This window comes from Aedes albopictus, chromosome 1 (assembly GCF_035046485.1).
Source record: "Aedes albopictus strain Foshan chromosome 1, AalbF5, whole genome shotgun sequence".
NCBI lineage: Eukaryota > Metazoa > Arthropoda > Insecta > Diptera > Culicidae > Aedes > Aedes albopictus.
Genome location: NC_085136.1, coordinates 27,996,675 through 28,021,471, shown reverse-complemented (window position 1 = coordinate 28,021,471; position 24,797 = coordinate 27,996,675). Strand labels below are relative to the sequence as shown.

At 38.8% G+C, this 24,797-nt stretch overlaps 1 protein-coding gene across 5 annotated transcripts in view; it reads left to right on the top strand.

Annotated features, from left to right (window-relative positions):
• The window catches only part of LOC109428422 (low-density lipoprotein receptor-related protein 4), a 121,461-nt gene that overhangs the window by 31,985 nt on the left and 64,679 nt on the right, over positions 1-24,797 (top strand). The gene's annotated exons all lie outside the window — the stretch shown is intronic.

Below are 24,797 nucleotides of genomic sequence, written 5' to 3'. Positions count from 1 at the left end.
ATTTACAAAATCACTTGCTCATTCACTAACGGATTGGCTTACTATATAATACACTAACTAATATACTTACTCACTTCCACGGAACAGATCTATTTATTAACTTCGAATGGAATGTGAAATCAGTTCCTGGGAAAATGAGCAAAATTACTAATTTAAACAGCGTCTTCTAGGAAAGATCCAGTGTAGGGTTACACTGGATGAGCACCTATCATCTGTAGACATAAATTCATTTTACGTAATCATTGCTGAAGCGAAACCCATCCCAGGGAAGTAACCAACTGGAATGAATTCGTTGGGAATCGCAATCATCTAATTTCACACCGGCACCAAAAGACCGCACTTCAGCTGAACTCCCAACCAGCTGGACTGGAGCCGGGCGGCTGGATCATCACTCTCTCCCATAGTCCCATCAGACGATGGGAAGCAATAATGCCTTGGACTGGAACACTGTCTAATTGCAACGGGTAACGGAATAATGCACTGATTGGATGCTATTTACGGAACATCCATAGCAATCGTTGTCTCACTACTGTCACTATTTATGTATCAACTGGCTTCACGATCATAAACTACCACCGCGACATCACTTGAAGTGGGCCGTCACGTGCTTTCGCGTGAACTTGGCCTACTAGTCACCACATGGCCTACTGCAGGTTTGGCTTGGCTTGGCTTGGCTAGGCCTACTGCACCCTTGCATGTTCTAGATGGAGAACATAAATTGCTTCGGTCCCCATATAAGGCAATTAAAATTGGATTTTGATCGATATGTAAATTAAACTAAAAATATCTCTTTGTTATTTTTCTTTCCCATGTTTCATGCATCATCGAGCGTGTATGTGGAGGTAAGTTATATCTATGCAACTGCATCCCCCATATTTGTGCATTGAAATATGCAAACGAATCTGCTGTGTGTGGTTCGTTCGCGAGCCAGTCTACCAATGACAGGGGTGGATTTAAAATTGAGAGTTGACAAATACACTCAATAAATTAAGCCCGATAAACGGGGGTTGCCTCAGCAACCAATGATGACGTTGTCACCTCGTTTTTAGTAGTTGTTTTGGAACGTGACGTCATTTCGAAGACCTTTCGCAAGGTCCAAATACACATTTTTATCAACCAGGAGTAGTACAGCAATTCTGAATGTTCAGTTAAGAGAATGATCGAAACACATAGCAAAATGTTGGAAGCTAGGGGTGAGACACTATTAAATACTCTAAGGGGCGATTTCTTCACCCTGGCTTAAGCGTTAAGTCAGGTTTAACTGTATGGGTAAGCCTGGCTTACCAGTTAAGCCGAGGTGAAGAAATCGGCCCTAAGTCTAATGTCATCTATAACAGTGAGCCAAAAAGATGTTAAATTGAATGAGAGATGATGAATACATACATGTTTTACGAAAGTGCCTCCAAACTTTTCAATAACTAATTTTCTATAAAATAAAGTTTGATAAATGGCAGTCAAAAGCTAATACAAAGTAGGTTATATTAACGTTCTCATTTTAAAATTCAGTCGACCCCGTTTCTAGCGACACTGTTTTCAGTTTGAATTATTATTTTTGGAAAATGTTGCAAATTTAGGTTAAGTTTACATACACTTTTGAAATCGGGCACAATTTGGTGAAGATATGACCTAAACAACAACATGTTTTTGAGGGGTGACCCCAAGGATTACCTAAATTTTTGATCGGGAGTGTATGAAGGATTTTTGGTATATCTTATCAAGACACCTTTTGGAATCTTGTCAAAAAATAACAATACAGTTGTTCAGCGAAGCTATAGGCTCCATTATGTCGAGCTGCTTTGCCGAAAACATCTTTTAATTACTTGATAAAATAAATATTTCTCACTACTCACTTCTGACATCTCTCTTCTATCTGATTTACACGCCGCACTCTTCACTTTCCAATATTCACTTCTGTTTACTTCTCAGTCATTCCTCACTTCTCGCTCTTCACTGCTCACTTTTCATTCCTTACTTCGCACTCCTCCCACTTTACCTCTTACTGCTCATTCAGTTCTCTTTTCTCCCTGCTTATTCCTCACTACTCACTCATCACTGCTTCACACTCCTCATTGCTCATTCCTCTTTGCTCATTCCTCACTGCGCACTTCTCACTCATCACTCTGCACTGCTCACATCTCGCTTCACAAAACTTGTTGGCCGCTCCAACTGGAGGGGGTGTCCAGCAAAAAATTTAAACCACTACAGTATTAAGGACAATGTATTTGGAGTACACAGCCCGAATTATCTCGAGCTCAAATCTAGAGAACCGTCAAACGGATCTGGCTGAAAATGTAACTCAATGTTTACTGTGCGGAAGCAAACATCAAGTTACATTTTTAGTTAGATACGTTTGACGGTTCTCTAGATTTGTGCTCGAGAAAATGTAAGCAGTGTACTCCAAATACCTTGTCCTTAAAGGTAGGCTTTAATGAAACAACGATTTGGGGCCGTTCTTAAACCACATAGACTGTTTGAGGAAAACTCCTAATTAATCCACCTAGCGGTGATGGCGCCTTTCTCGTGCTTTCGACAACCCATTACAATAAAACTCAAGTGATATGTTGATGTATATCGCACTTTCATACAATTAACAGAAAGCCATTTCATGATACCCGAATGTTGTGGTGACTTAGCATTCTATGTGAAACTGGCAATACTGAATAGTAAGAAGAGCAGAAGTAAATTGTATATTGTTACGTGAATAAGTAGTGCTTCGGAAAAGCAGCAATTCGAATACCAAAATGTAAGTTAGTTTATTATAAGTTGTAAATATGTATATATAGATTAAATAAATGAATTTCAGCATTGAAGCTGCTATCAGGAAACTGCTTTCGGTAATTGGTTTATTGCTCCGAAGATGTCTACGTACCCCAACACCGAAAATCACATCGTTTATCTGGCTTTTAATGTTTGAGCCACAAACTCTTAACAAAAACGCCGCCATCTTGGATTTAAGGACGCCATCTTGGATATCCTGATCGCCATTTTGGACTCTGGACATCTTCCTCATACCAAATATACCCATGTTGCATAATTTTAGAACCGAAAACTCCATTAAACAGCCGCCATCTTGAACTTGGAGCCACCATCTTAAATTTAATATCGTCATCTTGGATGTTCTGGTCGCCATTTTTGGAGTCCAGACATCTTCCCTACAAAAAATATACCCATATTGAGTGGTTTTAGAGCCTAAGACTTCATTAACCCTTCAGCGCGCGCGCCGTTGTAAAAAGTACAACACTACCAAAAAACCTCGCTCGTCGTATACAGCGCGAGCGCGGTGCAGTTTCACCTGCTTGATGGTACGCGTCCTGGAAGGTTAAATAGTCGCCATCTTGAATTTGGAGCCACCATCGTGAATTTAGAACCACCATCTTGAATTTAAGGTAGCAATCTTGGATATCTTGATAGCCATTTTGGACTCTGGAAATCTTCCTCATACTAAATATATCCACATTGTATTGTTTTAGGGTCTAAAATTCCATTAAACAGCCGCTATCTTGAATTTGAAGCCGGAATTTTGGATTTTAGATCGCTATCTTGGATATTCTGGTCGCCATTTTTTTACTCCGGACATCTTCCCCATGCCAAATGCACCCATATTGTATGGTTTTAAGGCTTCAAACTACATTATACAGCCGCCATATTGAATTTGGAACCACCATCTTGGATTTTGGAACCACCATCTTGGATATTCTGGTCACCATTTTCCGTCCAGCTTCCCCATACCATATAAACCCATATTGCATGGTTTTAGAGCTTCAAACTCCATTAAACAGCCACCATCTTGAATTTAAAGCCGCCATATTGGATTTGAGACCGCCATCTTGGATGTTCCGGTCGCCAATTTTGGACTCAGGATATCTTCTCCGTATCAAATATAGCCATATTGCATGATTTAAGAGCCTAAAACTTTGTTAAACTTCCGCCATCTTGAATTTGGAGCCGACATCTTGAGCATTTGGCTGCCATCTTGTATTTTGGGTCGACATCATGGAACTTCTGGTCTACAGTGTTGATTTTCGCGAAAAAATTCGTCAACCATGCTAAAGTTTACAAAAATCGCCGCAGTTTGATGTATCGCATGATGGGGCTAGGCTCAGTTTTATATACGGCCAGTTCTACCGGTGCTGGTCCGGATCACTGGAATACCCATAACTCCGGAACGCCTTGACCGATCCGGACCATTTTTAATAGCAAACAATGCGGTAAAATTCCGGTTCGATTCAAGCTATAATCTGAAATCGGCCAATGGGAAGTGCCTTGAAAGTGAGTGAACTTATTTCGCGCACAGACATTCATACATACACACATACAGACATCATCTCAATTCATCGAACTGAGTTAATTGGTACATGCGACTTGATCCTCCGAGCCTTTTTTCGAAAAATCGTTTTTTGAGTGAACATATAGCCTTTCCAGTACACTTAATGTACGAGAAAAGCAAAAAGGGTCTAACCAAATTCTACGTCATAGCTTTTCCTCCTAATAGAGCTACAAATATTGCATAGGCACGCGCCTACACTGCCCTAATTCGCACAACAGTCCCATGTGAATAGGAAACCCAGCAAACATGGGACTGTTATGCGAATAGGGGCAGTATAGTTTCAGCTAATTAAGGATCTGTATTTCAAATTGATTGAATGCTTAGGTTTGAAGCTTTCCCCTAATCTAAAAACGTATTCAAGAAATATCCTCGATAGTAGACTGACAAACAAATGTCAACAGTTATCTGTGATGGGTAAAGTAAATTAAATAGGATACGATTCAAATTCGCAAAATTTGCGTAACATCCCAACTAACAATCGCCAGCCGCAAACAAGCAAGCATGCTGAATTGTTGCTTTATAACAGCGATTATAGCTGAACTAAAATTATGCTGTACACATTATTGTACAAATGCTATTTTCAATTGAAAAAGTAAGCAATGTTCAAATTTTCGTATTGGTTTTAACAATGATAATTAAAAACAATTTTCAAACGTTTAATAAGATTTTTATTCGACTCGCAGTTATTCCTTTACAATATAGTTTAACAAGACCTTTTTCTGCTTCTTGTTAAGTTCAAGTAAAAATTAGCACATGTTCTGTATAATGTGTTTTTCACAAGTCAAATAAGCGCTTTCGTTTCATTATACTTCGACTCAGAGCACGTGATGAAAAACACGTGTTTTTTACTGAACAACAGCTAGATTAATCTGTTGTTCAGTCGTTAACCATAATGTTCTGTGCTAATTCACCACTGCTGAATAGGAGTCGAAGTCTGATCATTATTTAAGCACGGGAAGTTTATATTTTGATTTGAGCGCTACAAATCATCATCTCTAGGATGGCGCAGATAGGAAGGCATGCGGCTGGCAATCGACGGGTCTCGAGTTCGAATCTGGATTTAGGTAAATTTATGTGTAGTTCACAATATTTGTTCACAGCATTAAGTTCCAATCATAAACTCTCGTGGAAATTGAAAAATTTTGCATTTTATTTATTTGTGATCAGTTTTGCTAAAGCTGAATAACAGCTTTACTATATAATTGTAAAACGATTTAACAACAAATAGTTTAGTTGGTACACAACACTATGCTTTATAGTTTCTCCAAAATTATGTGAACAAAACCCGAACAAAGGTTGTGCGTGAAAATTATCCAAATGTTATTCAGCATCATGCTAAATCAGTTCGTCTTAAAGGTGCTTGTAAAATGAGTGATTGTTAGTTGGGATACTGAATTGATGCACTCTTAGGTGGTACGGTTATTTTTTTTTAATGAATTTACATTATTACCATAACGATGGACACACTTACTTAATATGCAAACGAATCGGCAGTGTGCCGATTTGGTTGCATCAGTCTCCGAGGGTATTCCAAATAAATTTAGAGTTGACAAATACACTCAATCAATCAAGCCCGATAATATAGGTCGCCTCGGCAACCGACGACGATAACAACGCTGCCATCCAGTTGGCGTTGATGCACTGTGTTTTCGATCATCCATTACATTGCCCTCAGGGGTAACGCACCAATTATAAAGAAGACACAACAAACCGTCTTCGGCTAGATATCCTAAACATAGTGAATGTAACTTACACTACACTGAAATAAATTTTGTTGTGGAAACTACCGATTCCATAGTAAAATTACTAACCGTACCTATGATTTTCAACCGACAACAAAATCTGTTAAGGTAACTGAAATATGCTTGAAATTACAATGCATTGTAGTCAATTCAACAAGAAGCGTAGTCGTCTCAACAACAAAACATTGTTAATTTTTCCTGGACACGCATTTTACAACACAGTATGGTTAAAAATACAATGCTCGTTTGTTAAATTAAGATTAATTTTAGTAATGTCAACTGCACTGCTAGTTAAGTTGACAGTCTTTTAGTAGAATTAACTGGAAATTGTTGTCGGTTGAGAATCATAGGTACGGTTAGTAATTTTACTATGGAATCGGTAGTTTCCACAACAAAATTTATTTCAGTGTAGACATCCGACAAGTACAAGCAATACCCAATCAATAATTTTTCGTTTAACGAACTGCACTGTGGGAGTCGAGCCCGTCATTAAAACAAATTGGGTCGTTAATCATTAGGGTATTTACTAAACAGCTTGAATTGCTGCGTAAGCTTTGATTTGTTGATATTTGAAATGTTTCATGAAATGTCGGATAGATAATCAAAGATTGCCTTGGTGACCAGGAGAACATTTAATCGTCGGTTTATGCTGTTTAGTGAATTCCCTTCTAATCTATATTAATACAAATGGAATGGTGTTTGTATGTCACGAATAAGCTCGGGAACGGGCAGGGCAGGCTAATGCGAGAGATTGCTGATTCTGATATTTAGTTGCCACCCGTTGCGTATTCAAAACTCCAGTAACAGCATTGGCGTAACTAGAGGGGGGGCCAGGGGGGGCAGGCCCCCCCCAGAAATTTTTCTTGACTTTATATATGGAAATTAGAAAAAAAAAAATCTGAAAACCACTGTCGTGGTGACAAACATTAGATCTATATTCTCAATTTAGTTGCAAATCGGAGTTTTCGACTAGCGAAGTTGGATTTTTCTCCAAATCCGTGCATCGGACCTAACTTCCAAAGTTAGGTTCGACGCACGGATTTGGAGAAAAATCCAACTTCGCTAGTCGAAAATTCCGGGTTTCAACTGCACGTACGCAGTAATAGAAATTTATTTGGCATAATATGTGTTTAAATTGACAGTTATTGGAGACAATACTCAACTTGTCACTCTTTACAAGATCATTGTCCAAAATGGTCTATGTAATTAGTTAGTTTTGTTTGGAAATATTATTTAATCAGAATTATATAAAAAGCAAAACTTTGTACATCTTCTTTTTTAAATCGCTGAGAAATTAAATCTTAATGATAATTTCCAGGAATTACTGGATGGGTATCTTTAAGAATCTTTGAATTTTCTAGCAGCATTACTGCAAAATATGGTTAAGTGATTCTTTATAGAAATCAAGTATCATGTGGGAAAAAACTCCTATTGAATTTGCAATGGAATTCCAGCAAAAGTTTGTGAATTCCTAGTGAGAATGGATGTACGTAGCTGAAGCGTAAACGCGAGTGTATTCATTAAAACCATGCTGGAGGTGATTTCTAGTAGGTCACTATTAATTTCTTTTATTTCGTGGGCCAGGGGTATTTTTGCGTCTATCATACAACGCAATAATTCAAATGGTCATTGAGGAAGTTTAAATATATTTAAAAGCTGGTGCTGCAAGATGTAATCGTAAGTTTGAAGGTATTCATGATTGGACTTGTAAAAGACTTGGTATTCATGAGATAATTGTGAAAGAATTCCTGGATGACTTCTTAGAGAATTTCTTGGCTTCTATGTCCCTCTAAAATTATCTAAAAGAATTTCAATACAAATCGCTGGAGGAATTCCTCTACAAATCCTTCAAATTATTCAAAAAATCTACAAGTAGTCCTAAAAAAACCCTGGGGTGAATCCCTGAAAAATATTATGAACGGAATACTGTAATTTTTTAACTAACCGCTGAATAAATTTAAAAAAAATCCCGAGAGAAATTTCGGAAGAAATCATTACAAGAATTCTCGGAGCAATACCTGCAGGTATCCCTGTAGTAATTTGTGAAAGTTTACCTGGAGGAATTCCTAGAGAAATCCGAAAAGCAATTATGCTTGGAATTTCAGGAAAAAAATCTGAAGAATCCGCATCAGAAATCCCTGCAGAAATTACCAGAAATTTTTTTAGATGAATCCTTGGAGGAATTTCTTGATGCATTCCTGGAGGAATCCTTAGAGGAATTCTTCAAGAAATCACAGGAGGAGTCCCTAGATGTATTTCTGGAGGATATCCGGGAAAACCTTCTGGAAAAATTCCATGCGGAATCTCTGGAAAAGTTCCTGGACTAATGCCTGGAGCATTAGGGGATTTTTTATTATCGTACAAATTGGTATGAAGTTTCTGAAGGGTAATGAAATTAGGTAGGGATCATACCTATATATTTGAAAAACTAAATTGAAAAAAAATCAGGGTCGCCCAATTTTGTGGAAAACTCCAGTGAAAATCGAACATTCTCCACAGACACCACCTACTTTGAAAAATCATAGAACGAAGCATCATAGGCACATTTTTTTTTGTGAAATCATAAGAAAATTTTCTCAGCAATTCCAAGATGGATTTCTGGATGAAATCCTAGAAAATTTTTTGGACAAATTCCTGGCGGATTCCCTGGAAAAGGTAATGGATTGATTGATTGATTTGTCTTTTTTAAAAAGACTTTCAGCCCTTGGCTCCAAAGTTAATGGATAAATTTCTGAAGGAGGCATCCCTGGAGAAGTTCCTGGAGTAATGCCTGGAGCATTAGAGAAATTTCTGATGAAATTCCAAGATAAATTTCTAGAAGAATTCCCAGAGGAATTTCTGGAGGAATTCCAGGAGGAATTCTTGGAGGAATCTCACGGAAGAATTCTTAGAGGAATCCCTGCAGGAATTACTGGAATATTCTTGGAGGAATTCCTGGTGGAATTTCTAGAAGAACCCGTGAAATAACTCCTGGACGGATTTCTAGAGGAATCCCTGGAGTTGAAATTCATGGATTTATTCCTAGAGGAAACCTGAAAGAATTTCCGGAGGAATCCCTTGTAAAAATTCCTATAGAATTTCCTGGAGAATCTCTCGAAAGAATATCGGAAGCAATCTCTAAAGGATTTCCTGCAGAAATTCCTGGAGGAATGCTGTAGGGGGAAGAAATTCCTGGAGGGATTCCTGGATCAATTTCTGAAGAAATTCCGGTAGGAATTTCTGAAAAAATACCTACGGTAAATCTTGGTGGAATTTCTTGAGGAGCCCCTGGAGACACTGCGGTAGTAATTTCTGCGGAATTCCTGGAGTATTTCTGAAGAAACCTCATAAGGAATTTCCGCAAAATTTCTTAGAGAAATTTCTACAAAAATTCTTGAACGAATCCCCGGTGATATTCTTGGGAAGAACCCTGGAGAAATCCCTGAAACAAATTTCTGGAGGAACCTTTGGAGGAATTCCTGGAGGAACTTCCGGACAAGTTCCAGGTGGAATTTCAGGAGGAATTTCTGGACAAATCTTTATAGGAAATCTTGGGGAAATTCCATGAAACTATTCATGGATGAATTCCAGGAGGAATCCCTTAATCAATTCTTTGAGGAATCCTTCAATGAATTCCTGGAAGAATCTCTAGAGGAATTCTGGAAGGAATCTATGGAGAAATTTCTGAATATATTCATAGAGAAATTCCTAAAGAAATTCCTAGAGAATTCCTAGAGGAATTCTGAGAGGAATTTCTAATGGAGTTCCAGGAGAAATTTCCAGATGAATTTCTGGAGGACTTACAGGAGCAATTTCAGAAGGAATTTTTGGAAGAATTACTTGAGAAATTATCGGAGGAATTTCTGGAGGAATCCATGAAATAATTCCTGGAGGAATGTGTAGAGGAAACCTCGGAGAAGAAATTCCTGGATTATTTCTTGGGGGAAACCCTGGAAGGATTTCTGGAGGAATTCCTGGAACAATTCCTGAAGGAATTGCTGTACGAATTTCCGAAGAATTCCTGGAGGAATTCCTGGATCCATTCCTGATTAAATTACCGAAAGTATTCCTGAAGAAATACCTGGGGTAATTTTTGGTGAAATTCGTGGTAGAACTGCTGAAGGAGTCCCTGGAGAAATGCCTGGATGAAATCCTGGAAGAATGCCAGGAGGAATACCTGGAATAATTGTTGAATAAATTCCAGAAAGAATTTGTGGGGAAATTTTAAAAAGAATCCCTTGAGGATTTCCTGGAGAATTCCTGAAAAAATATTTGAAGGAATTCCTAGAGATATCTCAGGAGGAAATCATTCAGGAATCCCAGGAAGAATTATTGGAATATTTCTTGGATAAACTCCGGGAGGAATTCTTGGGGTAATTTCCAAATGAATCGCTGGAGGATTTTCTAGATAAATTCTTGGAGAAATTGCGGTAGTAATTTCTGAAGGAATCCTGGATTAATGCCTGGAGGAATCCCTATAGAAATCTCTGGAGGAGCTTCTGGAGGAATGCCTGGAGTAACCCCTGGATAAATTCCTGGAGGAATCTCTCGAGAAATTCCTTAGGAAATCCCTGGAGGATACCCTGGGGAATTTCCTTAAAAAATCCCTGGAGAAATTCCTGGACCAATGCCTGGAGTAATACATGGATACATTTCTAGATGAGTTCTTGGTGGAGTTTTCAGAAGAATTCTGGGAGCAATCTTGTGGAGTTTGGAGTTTTTAGAAGAACTCCCGAAGCAATCTCTAGATGAATTGCTGGAGAAATCCTGGGATGAGTTAATGGAGAAACTCCCAGGAGAAATTTCTAAAAAAAACCTCTTGAAAAATTCCTAGAGGAATTCTTAGAGAAATTTCTAGAGAAATTCTGGGAAGACTCCCTGGGAAAATTCTTTGAAAAATCCCTGGAGGAATCCCTGAAGCTATTTCTGGAGAAACCTCAGGAGGAATGCCTGGAAAGTTCTGGACAAATTCCTGCAGGAAGTTCTGGATAAACTCCTTGCGGAATCCCAGGACGAATTCCTGGATTAATCTGTAAAGGAATTTTTGTGGAAATTCCTTGGAACTATCCCTGGAAGAATTCTTGAATGAATTCCTGGAGGAATCTCGAGAGAAATTCTGGAAGCAGTTAATGGAGGAGTTTCTGAAGAAATTCCAAAAGAAATTTCTGATGAAATTCTAAGAGAAATTTCTGAAGAAAATCCAAGAGAAATTTCTAGAGGAATTCCCAGAGGAATTTTTGGAAGAATTCCTGAAGGAATTGCGGTAGTAATTTCTGAAGGAATTCCTATGGGAGTTCCTGGATCAATTCCTGGAGGACTTTCTGATGGGATTCTTGGGGTAATACTTAAGTAACCTCTTGAGGAATCCCTGGAGGCATCCTTAGAGGAATTTCTAGAGAATTACTTTGAAGAATTCCTGGGGGAATTCTTGCAAAACAAAAACCTGGAGGAATCCCTGAAACAATTTCTGGGAGAACCTCAGGAGGAATTCCTGGACAAATCTCTATAGGAAATCTTGGGGAAAATCCGTAGAACTATTCATGGAAGAACTGCAGGAGGAATCCCTAAATGAATATCTTGAGAATCCCTGAATGAATTCCTGAAAGAATTTCTAGAGGAATTCTGGAAGGAATCCATGGTTGATTGATTTGTCTTTATTAAAGAGACTTTCAGCCCTTGGCTGGTTCGTCTCTGAATCCATTGTGAAATTTCTGAAGGAATTCCTGGAGAAATTTTTAGAGGAATTCAGAAAAGAATTTCTGGTGGAGTTCCAGGAGGATTTTCTGAAGGAATTACTGCAGGAATCATCGGTGGAATTCCAGGAGGGATCCATGAAATAAATCTTGGAGGAATGTGCAGAGGAAACCCTAGAGAAGAAATTCCTGGAAGAATTTTCGGAGGAATTCATGGAAGAATTCCTGGATCCAAACTTGGATAAATTCCTGGAGTAATTCCTGAGGAAATACCTGGGGTAATACCTGGAGAAATTCCTGGTAGAACTTTTCCAGAAGTCTCTGGAGAAATGCCTGAATGAAATCCTAGAGGCATGCCAGGAGGAATACCTGGAATAATTCTTGAAAAAAATCCGGGAGGAATTTCCGAAGGAGTTCCTGGAGGAATCTCAAGATTCATTCCTGATGAAATACAAAGTTCGATTTCTGAGGGAATTCCAGGAGGATTTTCTGAAGAATTCTCAGGGGAAATACTGAAGAAACCGCTGAAATTCCTGAGGAAATCCTGGAATCCTGGATTAATTCCTGCGTGAGTTTCTGAAGGAATCCCAATAAGAGTTCTTCTAGAAATGTTTAAAATAATCTCGGAATTCGTTTTTGTAAGAATAACAGAAGAAATTTCCGGTGAATCCCTGGAGGAACTCTTGAAGTAATTTCTGAAGAAACCCGGTGAGGAATCCCGGAAGCAAGCCCCATTAGGAACTCTTTATGGAATCTCAAGAGAGCTTTCTTAGCGAATACCTGGAAGAATTTTTGTAGGAATATTCCTGGATAAAAAAAAAACAATGAAGAAATCAATGTCTGCAGTAATTTTTGAAGGAATACTAGGATCCCTAGTGGAGCGGACCTGGTGGGATGGTTGGAACACTTGACTATCATGCCGAGGACCTGGGATCGAATCCCACTCCCGACAAACTCGCAAAATGTGAGTTCTTCCTTCGGAAGGGAAGTAAAGCGTGGGTCCCGAGATGAACTAGCCTAGGGCTAAAAATCTCGTTAATACACATAAAAAAAACTAGGATCCCTAAAGGTTTTTTGTACAAATTTTTCAAGCAATTCTTGGAGTGTTTTTAAGAATCTCTAAGTAAAATTTTCTAAAAGAATTTCTGGAATACATTCCTGCAGAAATACTTCGAATCATTCCAGATGTAATTATTGGAGCAATCTCTAGTGGAATTTTGGAAGGCTTATATGGAGATATCCCTGTAGAAATCTCTGAATACCTGCAGAAATACCTTAAAGGATCTCTGGAGAAATTCCTGAAGGAAACTTCGAAAAATTACTGGAACAATTACTGGAGGAACCTTTAAAGATATCCCAGGACAAATCCCCGAAAAAATGTCTAGTGGAATCCCTAGATGAATTCTTGATTGAATTTCTGGAAGAAGCCAAGATGGAATCACTGAATTAAGCTATGGAAAAAAATCTTGGAGGAATTGGTCGGCGTTCGGTCAGAGTGGACTACGTGGTTTTTTGGATAGGTAAAAATGCGAAGGAATTCGAAAACTCTGAACTTTTCGTCATTATTTTGAAGCAGATGTTTCGCTACATAAAGGAACTATAGTATTTCGGACAAAAAAGCACTACATTTGACAACACAAGTTCTTGCAGGGCATTTTCCCGAAATTGTTGCAAAACAGATGGTCCGGTCTGATTTAACGCCGGCCAATTGTTCGTACTCATATAGTTTACAAAACTATGAACAAATCTGAAACAGTCATTTTGATTACTCAAAACTGATTTGCATATTCACATATCGGGCGCCCATCCCGCTTAAAATTAATCTCAAGTCAGGCCCCCCCTGGGCCCCCTCCAGGAAAAAATCCTAGTTACGCCAATGAGTAACAGTCAAACCTGGTTGATGAAAACGTTTATGAGATATTGGTGACACATTGAGAAAGGTTCTCAGGACCACGTCACGATCCGAAACATCTGCAACTAGGAGAAAAAAATACACACACATCATCGTCAATGCCTAACTGAGTGACAACGTCATCATCGGTTGCTGAGGCAATCCCCTTTTATCGGGCTAAATTGATCGAGTGTATTTGTCAACTCTAAATTTAGACCCCCCTCTGACTGCACTGGCTGGCTGGCTGGCGAACGAACCACACACTGCAGATTCGTTTGCATATTTTATGACACAAATATGGGAGATGCAGTTGCATTGATATAACTTATCTCCCCATACATGCTCGATGATGCATCAACCATGGCAAAGAAAAATATCAAACAGTTATTTTTGTTTCAATTTACATATTTTCAATCAAAATCCAATTTTAATTGCCTTATATGAGGACCAAAGCAATCAAAGTTCTCCATCCAGAACATGTAACTAGGCAGTAGGCCAAGCCAAACCAGCAGTAGCCAATGTGACTAGTAGGCCAAGTTCACGCGGAAGCACGTGACGGTCCACTTCAGATGATGATGATGGTCGGTGCCGGCCGTGGTTGATGATCGTGGTGAGGCCGGTTGTTTTATAGTGAGACAACGACGGCCAATGATGTTCCGTAAATAGCATCCAATCAGTGCATTATTCCGTCACTCGTTGCAGTGTCGGTGACGGTGTCCCAGCCCAGGGTTGTGCTTCCCATCGTCTGATGAGACTGTGGAAGAGGGTGATGATGATCCAGTCGGCTCACGTCCATCTAGATCTGAGAGTTCAGCTGAGGTGCGGTCATTTGGTGTGAAATTAGATGATTGCGATTTCCAACGAAGTTATTGCAATTTGTTACTTCCCTGGAATTGGGTTTGCTTGAAAAATGATTACATAAAATGGATTTATATCTTCAGATGGAAAGGTGCAAAATCAGTGCTAATTTACAGTATATCTTCCTTAGAAAACGTTGAGTGAGTGGAAAAGTATGTGGTATGGTGTCCACTGAAGTTAGAAATAATACATAGTTACTCATCATCTCGGTAGCTAATATAACAAGCTATCTAAGCGATTTGTTGAATCACCGCTCGACGGATTTTGTACTAAATGAGCAGTCAAAAAATTTCATAGAAAGAAAGTAGAAATATTGTTGAACTAAGTCTAATAGCATAGGTGTGTTGATTTATGACTTGCTGATGGGATTCCTCTAGGAGTTCCTTCCGGAAATTCCTTCTACGAGACCGCTACAAATTCGTCATCAGTTTCTTTTGAGATTCCTTATCTAGCTACTTATTAGATGCTTCCTAATGCTTCGAATGATTTGTTCAGGACTCCTTCAGAAGTTCCCTTTACGATTTATCCAGCAGTTTCACCTCAAGATTCCTAAACAGGTTCCATCTGAGATTACTCCAGAAGTTATTATTTTCTGGAACTCCTAGAACTCCTTACATAACTGCTGGAGGAATTCCTTGCGAAATTGTCGAAGCCTGGCTGGAGAGTTTCTTCAAAGAAGTCCTGGAGGAGTATAATAAGGAACTCATGAATAAAGTAATCACTGGAGTAATTCAATGAAGAGTTTCATACAAACTTCTAGAGAAATTCGGTGGCAAACTCCTGGAGGACTGCCGTCTGGAATATCTGAGAGAATTTCAGAATGGATTTCTTGATGAATTCCAGTTGGATCTTCAGGAGTTCAAGAAAGAACTTCGGGAGGGATCCCGGGAGGACTACACGCTAACGCCGCTCAGCACTAAAGTGCATAATTTCCAGACTACACCAAAAATGTGTAACCCTTGCACATTTACAAAATCAGCTCCTGTGTCCGCATAATCGTTAAATTCGCAAAAATTTGTGTACGCCAATCTAGCTAGGTTTATTAGTGACCTTGGAAAACAAAAAAAAATCAACATTTCGCATCTAGACGAGTGTACGAGCTGTTTTTTGAGAATGTGTAACTGTCACACATTTTTGTGTGGTCTGAAAATTATGCACTTATGAGTAGGTCTTACACATTTTAGTGCTGAGCAGTTTTAGCGTGTACCAGGCCAATTTTGGATGTAGTTGAAGGAGAAATCCCGGAAGGACTTATCGGAAGAATCCTAGAAGAAGTTCCCGGAGCAATTCCAGAAGGTGTTTCTGGAGGAATCCCAGACGTAACTGTCAGAAGAATCTTGACCCGGAAAGAATGCCTGGAAGAATCTCGGATAAAATCTCTGGAGAAATCTCGGAATGAATACCTGATTGAATTCCGGAAGGAATTTAACAATAGATACTGGATGGAGCTCCTGGAGGATAAGTTATGGGGAATTCCGGAAGAAATTCCTGGAGGAAACACCATCAAGAATCTCATACGGAACTCCTCGATGAATGAATACCGCGAGAATTCTCGAGGGTATCCCCGAAAGAATCCCATAAGGGATTGCAGGACAAACTCCTGGTAATATTCAGAAGAAAGTTCTGGAGGAACACGTAAAGAAACTCCTGCAGAGATCTCAGTAGAAAACGCCTGGAGAAGAGATGAATCAGCCTCAGGCTGAAAATCTCTCTCATAAAGACGTCTAACCTGACCTAAAATCCTGGAGGAATACCAGAATGAACCCCATGAAGAACATGTGAAAGAACTCCTGAAGGAATCCTTGAATAAATTTATGAAGTAAAAACACGGAAAAATTCCTGCAGGAATACCAGGTAGTATTCCTGAGGGAATCTCAAAAGGAATTCGAGAAGAAAATATAGAAGCAATTTCTGCAGGAACCTTGTAACGAACTTCTGGAGAACTACTGGGGAAACTATAGAATCAATTCCTACAAGAATCTTGAAATCTCAAAAGGACATCATGAAGAAATCCTGGAGCACCAGCAAGCATTCCTGGAGGAATGCCGAACGGAGATACTGGAAGAGTCTCGGAAAGAACTACTGGAGGAATACCAGATGGAACATTTTTTGGGACCTCAGAAGAATCTCTTGTGATAATTACAGAGAGAACTACTGAAGGAGTCCTTAAACCTCGAGCAGTCGCGTCTTGACCACCCTCAGCAACACCATGCTTACGCTGTGCACCACAAGCATGCTTTTATGGTGAGTGTACTCAGTACACGAAGTGACTGCTCCCAAGTTCAAAACCTTCTAAAAACTTTTAAGGGGCTCCCTGAGGAATCCCAGCAGAAACTTCTAAAGAAATCTTGTGAGAAAATTTTGACAAAACCGTGGAAGGTACTCCTAGAAATATCCTATAAAAAATCCTAGGGGAATCTCACAGAAATTTCATGTGAAATTCCTCCTAGAGTTCCTTCAGGGGTATCTTCAGCAAATCTTTCTGAGGACCTTCTAAGAATCCGACAAGAGCTTCTATCAGTATTCCTCCAAAAACTTCTCCGGGATTCTTCCTGGAGCTCTTCCAGGATTCTTTCGGGAACTATTTATGGTATTTGTTCAAGAATTCCTTCAGGGATTCCTTCCTACGGTAATTCCACCCGTAATTCCTCCAAGAACCTCTTCCGGGACTTCTCCAGAAACTACTTCCAGGACTCTTTCGGGAACTCCTTTTGGGATTCCTCCGGAACCTTCTCCCGTGTTTCTGTCTGGAAAGGCTTCTGGAATTTCCTCAGGAACTCCTTCGTGGATTCCTTTCGGGAACATATTCCTGGGATTTTTTGGGAACTCTTTTCGTAATTCCTCTTGAAACTTCTTCTGAAATTCTTCTTGAAACTACCTCCGAGATTGCTTCAGGAAATCTTTCCTGGATTCATCTTGGATCTTTTTTTCTGATTCCTCCAAGAGTTCCATGTTGAGTTCCTACAGATCCTTCTGGAATGCTTCCGGAAGATCATTCTGGAATTCTTTAAGATATTTCTTATGGAAATCCTCCCGGAGTATTTTAAGAAATTTCTCATGCAATTTTGAATACCTTCTGCAAGTAAAAAAAAAAAACTTCTGGAGACATTTCCAAAGTAGCTATTTGAACAATTTGCGATTCCTTAAGGATTCTCATAAGAGAAGAGGAGGAATCTCAGAAGAAATCCTGGAAAAAGTTTCTGAAGGAATCTCAAATGGAACGGTTCGAGAATCTCAGGAAAAACTCCTAGATGGACCCCAGAGGGAACTTCTGCAGCAACTTCAAGAAGAATCTCAGATATAACTCATATATGGATTCTTGAATATACTTGGGAAGAAACTACGGAAGAACATCCTGGAGGCATCTCAGGTTTATTTACTGGGGTGATCCTAGAAGGAGTAATCACAGACAAACAGACGTAACACTTGCGAAATTTTCATCGACCACGCTTTTAACGATCATTTTAAATTTCCATAGTCGTGGCTTTCACAACCAGAGGCGCGCGCATCGTTTTTCTATGCGTTTGACGTTTAACACTAGCGCCTTCTGTTGACGATATGGCACAACACAGTGATTCGTGCAACTTTTCCACCAGGTGATGGTAGTGTGAACTGGGCGATGGATTTTCATAAAAATCGTTCAAGGTGTTACGTCTGTTTGTCTGTGGAGTAATCCTGGAGGATTCTCGAAATTTCTATAGAGAAATTTTAAGATTTTTAGGAACTTCTGAAGTAATCTGAAGAAATCTCTGGAAAAATCCCTGGAGTCATTTTGATACCTAAGGTAGTATTAGGCCATACAGGGGAAACTGCACAAGCCTTGGACTTGTCAACATCTTTATTATTCTTCTTTTGAAGGATGTAAAAGTTTAAAGAATATCTCCAGAGATTTCTTGAGAAATTACACAGCAGATTTATGAAAAAAAACTTCAGGGATTCTTCAAAAGTTCCTCCACGGATACTTTCTAAAACTTGTTCAGGAGTTCCTCCAGTAATAATTCCAGAGACTCCGTCAGTAGTTTAAGATTTTTTTCATGAATGTCAGTACGCGATTTCATCAGAAATGCTTCCATTAGATTTTTTTTCAGTTATTCATCTAGAGTTATTCCAAAAATTGTTCGGCAATTCTTCCGGAAATGTTTCCAAGTGCTCCACCAGGAATTCATTGGGAAATTTCAACAGGGGTAACTGAAGAAATTTCTATGAGGTTCTTTGTAATACTGCTCCAGCAGTCCGTTTAGAAATATATCCTGGGGTTTTTTCAGAGGTTCCTCCAGGAGTTTTTTTGATTTTACAGAACCAATTCATGAAATTCCAAATACTGGAGAAATTTTTTCTAGAAATTCCTGCCGGAATTTCTAAAATTATTCCTGGAGATACCTCTGGAGATTTCAAGAATTTTTTTGATATCTTTCTCAAAATTCCTGAAATTTCTTCAAGATTTCTGACCAAAATTCTCTGAAGACATTTCTTGTGTAATCTTTGGAGGAGTTTCTGCAGGAATATCTAGCGAATACCTTGAGAAGGCTCTGGAGAAGTTTCTAGGACAAATCTATGAAAAAAGTAATCCTTGCAGAAGTTTCTAAAGGACGTCAGGGAAATACTTGGAGGAATCCCTTGAGACAGCTCTGGAGAAATTCCTAGAAGAATTTTATGAAAAACTTTTGGAGGAATTCAAGTAAAAATTCTTGGAGAAGTTTTTGGAAAAAATATCCCAGAAGTAAATCCAGAAACATTTCTGGGGAATCCTTGAAATTATATCTTTAGGAATCCGAACTGAAATTGCAGAAAAAGGTATTAGAGATGTTTTGCAATAAATCCCCCCCCCCCCTATATTTCTGAAGAGATTCTTGGAGGATGTTCTGAAGCGAACCTGAAAAAGAATTGTTGGAAATACTTATGGAGGAGTTTTAAAAGAATTTATTGCAAAATTTTCTGAACGTATAAGCGAACAAAAATCACTGAAACATTTTCCTAACCCTTTAGAGCAGGAGGGGTCATAAATGACCCAACAAAGAAACGGCTGTATAAATTCACCCATTCGATAAAACAGAATACTGTCTTCGGCAAAGTTGTTTCAAATTGGGTTCTCTATTAGAGAAAAGTATTTGTATTTGGGGCTTCATTGGCAACCTAGAACATCCTGAACACCATGAAGTTGGGAAAAACGAAATAATTGACATACCAGTTGATCTAAAAGCTGAACTTGGATGTGGGTTACGTTTATATGTATTCATTTAACCTTTGCCAAGAATATCAAAAGGTGTTTTATATTCTGGGATGTTCTAGGTGTTACAAACTGTCCTATAGTAAAGTCCTTCAAATATACAAGAACTATATTATGTATTTTCGCCACAAATAATAGCACTACATACCCTGCTGGGATCCGTGAAGCTCTTGGCATCCACAATGTCATTTATGGACACTATAGGGATATTACAGGTCAGCCAAACTACCTTGGAGTTCAGAACTTCAGAATATAATATTCAGAAGAAAGTTCTGGAGGCAAACGTGAAGAAACTCCTGCAGAGATCTCAGTAGAAAACGCCTGGAGAAGAGATGAATCAGCCTCAGGCTGAAAATCTCTCTCATAAAGACATCTAACCTGACCTAAACTCCTGGAGGAATACCAGAATGAACCCCATGAAGAACCTGTGAAAGAACTCCTGAAGGAATCCTGGAATAAATTTCTGAAGTGAAACACGGAAAAAATTCTTGCAGGAATACCAAGTAGTATTCCCAAGAAAATCTCAGAAGGAATTCGTGAAGGAAATATAGAAGCAATTTCTGCAGGATCCTTGTAACGGACTTCTGGGGAAACTATGGAATCAATTCCTACAAGAATCTTAAAATCTCAATAGGACATCATGAAGAAATCCTGGAGCACCAGCAAGGATTCCTGGAGGAATGCCGAACGGAGATACTGGAAGAGTCTCGGAAAGAACTACTGGAGGAATACCAGATGGAACATTTTTTGGGACCTCAGAAGAATCTCTTGTGATAATTACAGAGAGAACTACTGAAGGAGTCCTTAAACTTCGAGCAGTCGCGTCTTTGATCACCCTCAGCAACACCATGCTTACGCTGTGCACCACAAGCATGCTTTTATGGTGAGTGTACTCAGTACATGCCGTAACTGCTCCTGGGATAAAAAAAAACGTTCTAAAAACTTATAAGGAGCTCCCTGTGGAATCCCAGTAGAAACTTCTAAAGAAATCCTGTTAGAAATTTTTGACAAAACCGTGGAAGGTATTCCTAGAGAAATCCCAGGAAAAAATCCTTGGGAGATTACCGGAAAAGATCCTGAACGAATCTCACAGAAATCTCATGCGAAATTCCACTCGGAGTTCCTTCTGGGATTTCTTCGGAAATTCTTCCTGAGCCCATTCTAAGAATCCTACAAGCACTTCTTTCAGTAACCCCTCTAAAAACTTTTCCGGTATTCTTTCAGGAACTACTTATGAAATGAATTCAAAACTTCATTCAGGGATTCCTTCCTACGGTAATTCCACCCGTGATTCCTCCAAGAACCTCTTCCGGGACTTCTCCAGAAACTACTTCCAGGACTCTTTCGGGAACTCCTTTTGGGATTCCTCCGGAACCTCCTCCTGTGTTTCTGTCAGGAAAGGCTTCTGGAATTTCCTCAGGAACTCCTTCGTGGATTCCTCTCGGGAACATATTCCTGGGATGTTTTGGGAACTCTTTTCGTAATTCCTCTTGAAACTTCTTCTGAAATTCTTCTAGAAACTGCCTCCGAGATTGCTTCAGGAAATCTTTCCTGGATTCATCTTGGATCTTTTTTTCTGATTCCTCCAAGAGTTCCATGTTGAGTTCCTACAGATGCTTCTGGAATTCTTCCGGAAGATCATTCTGGAATTCTTTAAGATGTTTCTTATGGAAATCCTCCAGGAGTATTTTGAGAAATTTCTCATTTAATTTTGAATACCTTCTGGAAGTCAAAAAAACACTTCTGGAGACATTTCCAAAGTAGCTATTGGAACAATTTGCGATTCCTTAAGGATTCTCATAAGAGAAGAGGAGGAATCTCAGAAGAAATCCAGGAAAAAAGTTTCTGAATGAATCTCAGATGGAACGCTTCGAGAATCTCAGGAAAAACTCCTAGATGGACTCCAGAGGGAACTTCTGCAGGAACTTCAAGAAAAATCTCAGATATAACTCATATATAGATTCTTGAATATACTTGGGAGAAACCACGGAAGAAAATCCTGGAAGCATCTCAGGTTTATTTACTGGGGTGATCCTAGAAGGAGTAATCCTGGAGGATTCTCGAAATTTCTATAAAGAAATTTCGGAGGAATTTTTTAAGAATTTTAAGAACTCCAGGAACGAATATCTGGAAAAATTCCGGAAGTACTTCCTGTAGGAATCCTGGCAAGAACTCTTGAAGGAATACCAGACGGAACCTCTTTAGGAATTCCAAAAAAAAATACTCCTGGGACAAGTAAATAACCCCCGGTAGAATCTCACAAGAAACTCCTGGAAGATTCCTGGGACATATGTATGGAGAAAATTTCTTGTTGAATTCTTGGAAGGAATTCCAGAAGATATAGATACAGATTGCGGACTGGTTGGCACACAATACCGGTACCACTTGCTTTCCATCGATTAGTTCCAGTAGCAGTTGCCAGCAGAGAACCAATAGTTCCATAAACTTCGCCTCACGTTGTACGCTTCAGGAAACAGGTTATCCCATCTTCATGAAAATGTAGCCCGTAGTAGATTTCCGTGTACCCAATCCACATTGCTAAGGCCGATCAGTTGAGGACTCTAGGATTTTTTCTTGAAATCCATCCTAAAAACTACTACAGCAATTTCTTTTGAAATTTGTCATGAGATTTTTTTTCTATTTACTTCGAAGTAGTTTAAGTGTTTCTCTAGACTTTCTTCCAGTATTTACTTAAAAAAAACTTTCTCGACTTTCTCCGAGTATTCTTTCAGAAAATCCATGCATTTCACGTTTACGTTTACGTTTACGAGGAGTATAAATTCACCCATTCGATAAAACAGAATACTGTCTTCGGCAAAGTTGTTGCAAATTGAGTCCTCTATTTGAGAAAAATATTTGTATTTGGCACTTCATTGGCAACCTAGAACATCCTGAACACTTTGAAATTGGGAAAAACGAAATAATTGACATACCAGTTGATCTAAAAGCTGAACTAACCTTTGCCAAGAATATCAAAAGGTGTTTTATATTCTGGGATGTTCTAGCTGTTCCAAACTGTCCTATAGTGAAGTCCTTCAAATATACAAGAATTATATTATGTATTTTCGCCACAAATAATAGCACTACATACCCTGCTGGGATCCGTGAAGCTCCTGGCATCTACAATATCATTTATGGACACTATAGGGATATTATAGGTCAGCCAAACTACCTTGGAGTTCAGAATTTCAGATCTACACTCGTAACAGTAGCCATGTCTGTTATACTGAGTAACGTTACATAATCAACCGAAGTTACTGGAGCAATCGGGAGTCTACTAGTTTATTACAAACCTTTGGGACATTCAGGATCGTCCAAACTGTTCTATAATGAAGTCCTTCAAATCTACAAGAATAACTTTATGTGGTTTCGTCATAAATAATAATATTGCATAATCTGCTGGGATTTACGAAGCTCTTTAAATCTCAAATGTCACTACAGGGATATTCCAGGTCAGCCAAACTACATTGGAGTTCAGAACTTTAGGTCTACACTCGTAACAACAGCCGTATCTACTATACTGAGTAACGTTGCATATTCATCCGTGGTTACTGGACCAATCGGAAGTCTACTTGTTTATTGTAAACCTTTGAGACATTCAGGTTCGTCCAAACTGTTCTTGAATGAAGTCCTTCAAATCTACAAGAAAAACTGTATGTGTTGTCACCATAAACAATAGCATAGCACAATCTGCTGAGATCCGTGAAGCTCTTGAAATCACAAATGTCATTTAGAGACACTATGACAATATTCCAGGTCAGCCAAACCATCTTGGAGTTTAGAACTTCAGGTCTACACTCGTAACATCAGCTTATATTTGACATACTGAGTAACGTTTCATAATCAATCGAGATGACTGGGCCAACCTGATGTCTACTATATATTATTTTGAGCCTTTGGGACAATGAGAGTCGTCCAAAATATCCTGAGGTTCAGCTTTTGATAGTAACAGCAGTTATTTTCATAATAAACTTTAAACTGTTATCTATAGTCACTCTGGCATATTATGAGTCATTTCAAGATTGTTTTGAGATATTCCAAATCAATAACACTACTCCGGAGACCAAAGCTTCAGGTCTACACTGGAGCTAATAGCTTTTGAGACTACATTGAATAGTGTTACATAATCCACTGTACTTACCAAAGCCGTTGGAGGAACAATAAGCGATGTTATATATTTTTGGGATATTATGGGCTTCCTTACTTTTATGAAGCCTAGTTGATAAAAACAATCACTGTGACATGAGGCGACTTCATTTCAGATAGTAATGTTACACATTATTATTATTATTATTTTTTGATAATTCAGCTATGTCATAGTCTCTGGTTGTATTCTGTGAGCTCCAAATAGATTATGCAACATGACTCTATATAGCCAAAACAGAAACTGCAATTTCTGGAGATGCTAGATATTAAACATTTTAATAGTTTTGATGGCCCCAGCTGATCTAATGATGTCCATCAAACATTTAGAAGATTTATTGGACATGATAGATTACAAATAGTAGCTTTGTATAATGAAAGAAGTTACCGTTACACCCGTAGACTTAAGGATCTAAACTCAAGGACAGTTTGGATAACCTAGGATATCCAGAAAAAAATATTGTGCATGATATTCTACCCTTTTTATGCTATTAAGCAACGAAACAACAGAAAAAGGTAGAAAAGTTCCATAATAACGCATGGAAAAATTCCGGCTTCAAAGGGTTAAGGAATGCCTGCAAATCTGAAGAATGCTCTACAGTAGTTTCACAAAGGATTTCTAGAGATATTCTTGAAGAAACGCCAAGAAATAGTTCCAGAAGTGATCTCTGAAAGAATCTCTGAATGGATTCCTGAAAGGTTCCCGGACGAGATATCTCAATGAATCCCAAGAGAAGTTTATGGTGCAATTCCTGGAGAAATAATTGTGGAACTTTTGAGAAACCCCCTAAAAAAAACCTAGAAAAATCTTTTGGAAACATTCTAGAAGAGATTCTGAGAAAATCTTCGAAGGAATTCCAGAAAGGACCCGCTCGAAAAGCTCCAACGAAAATTTCATAAAGCATTGTTGTAAAAAACTAATTTCTGAAGGATTCGC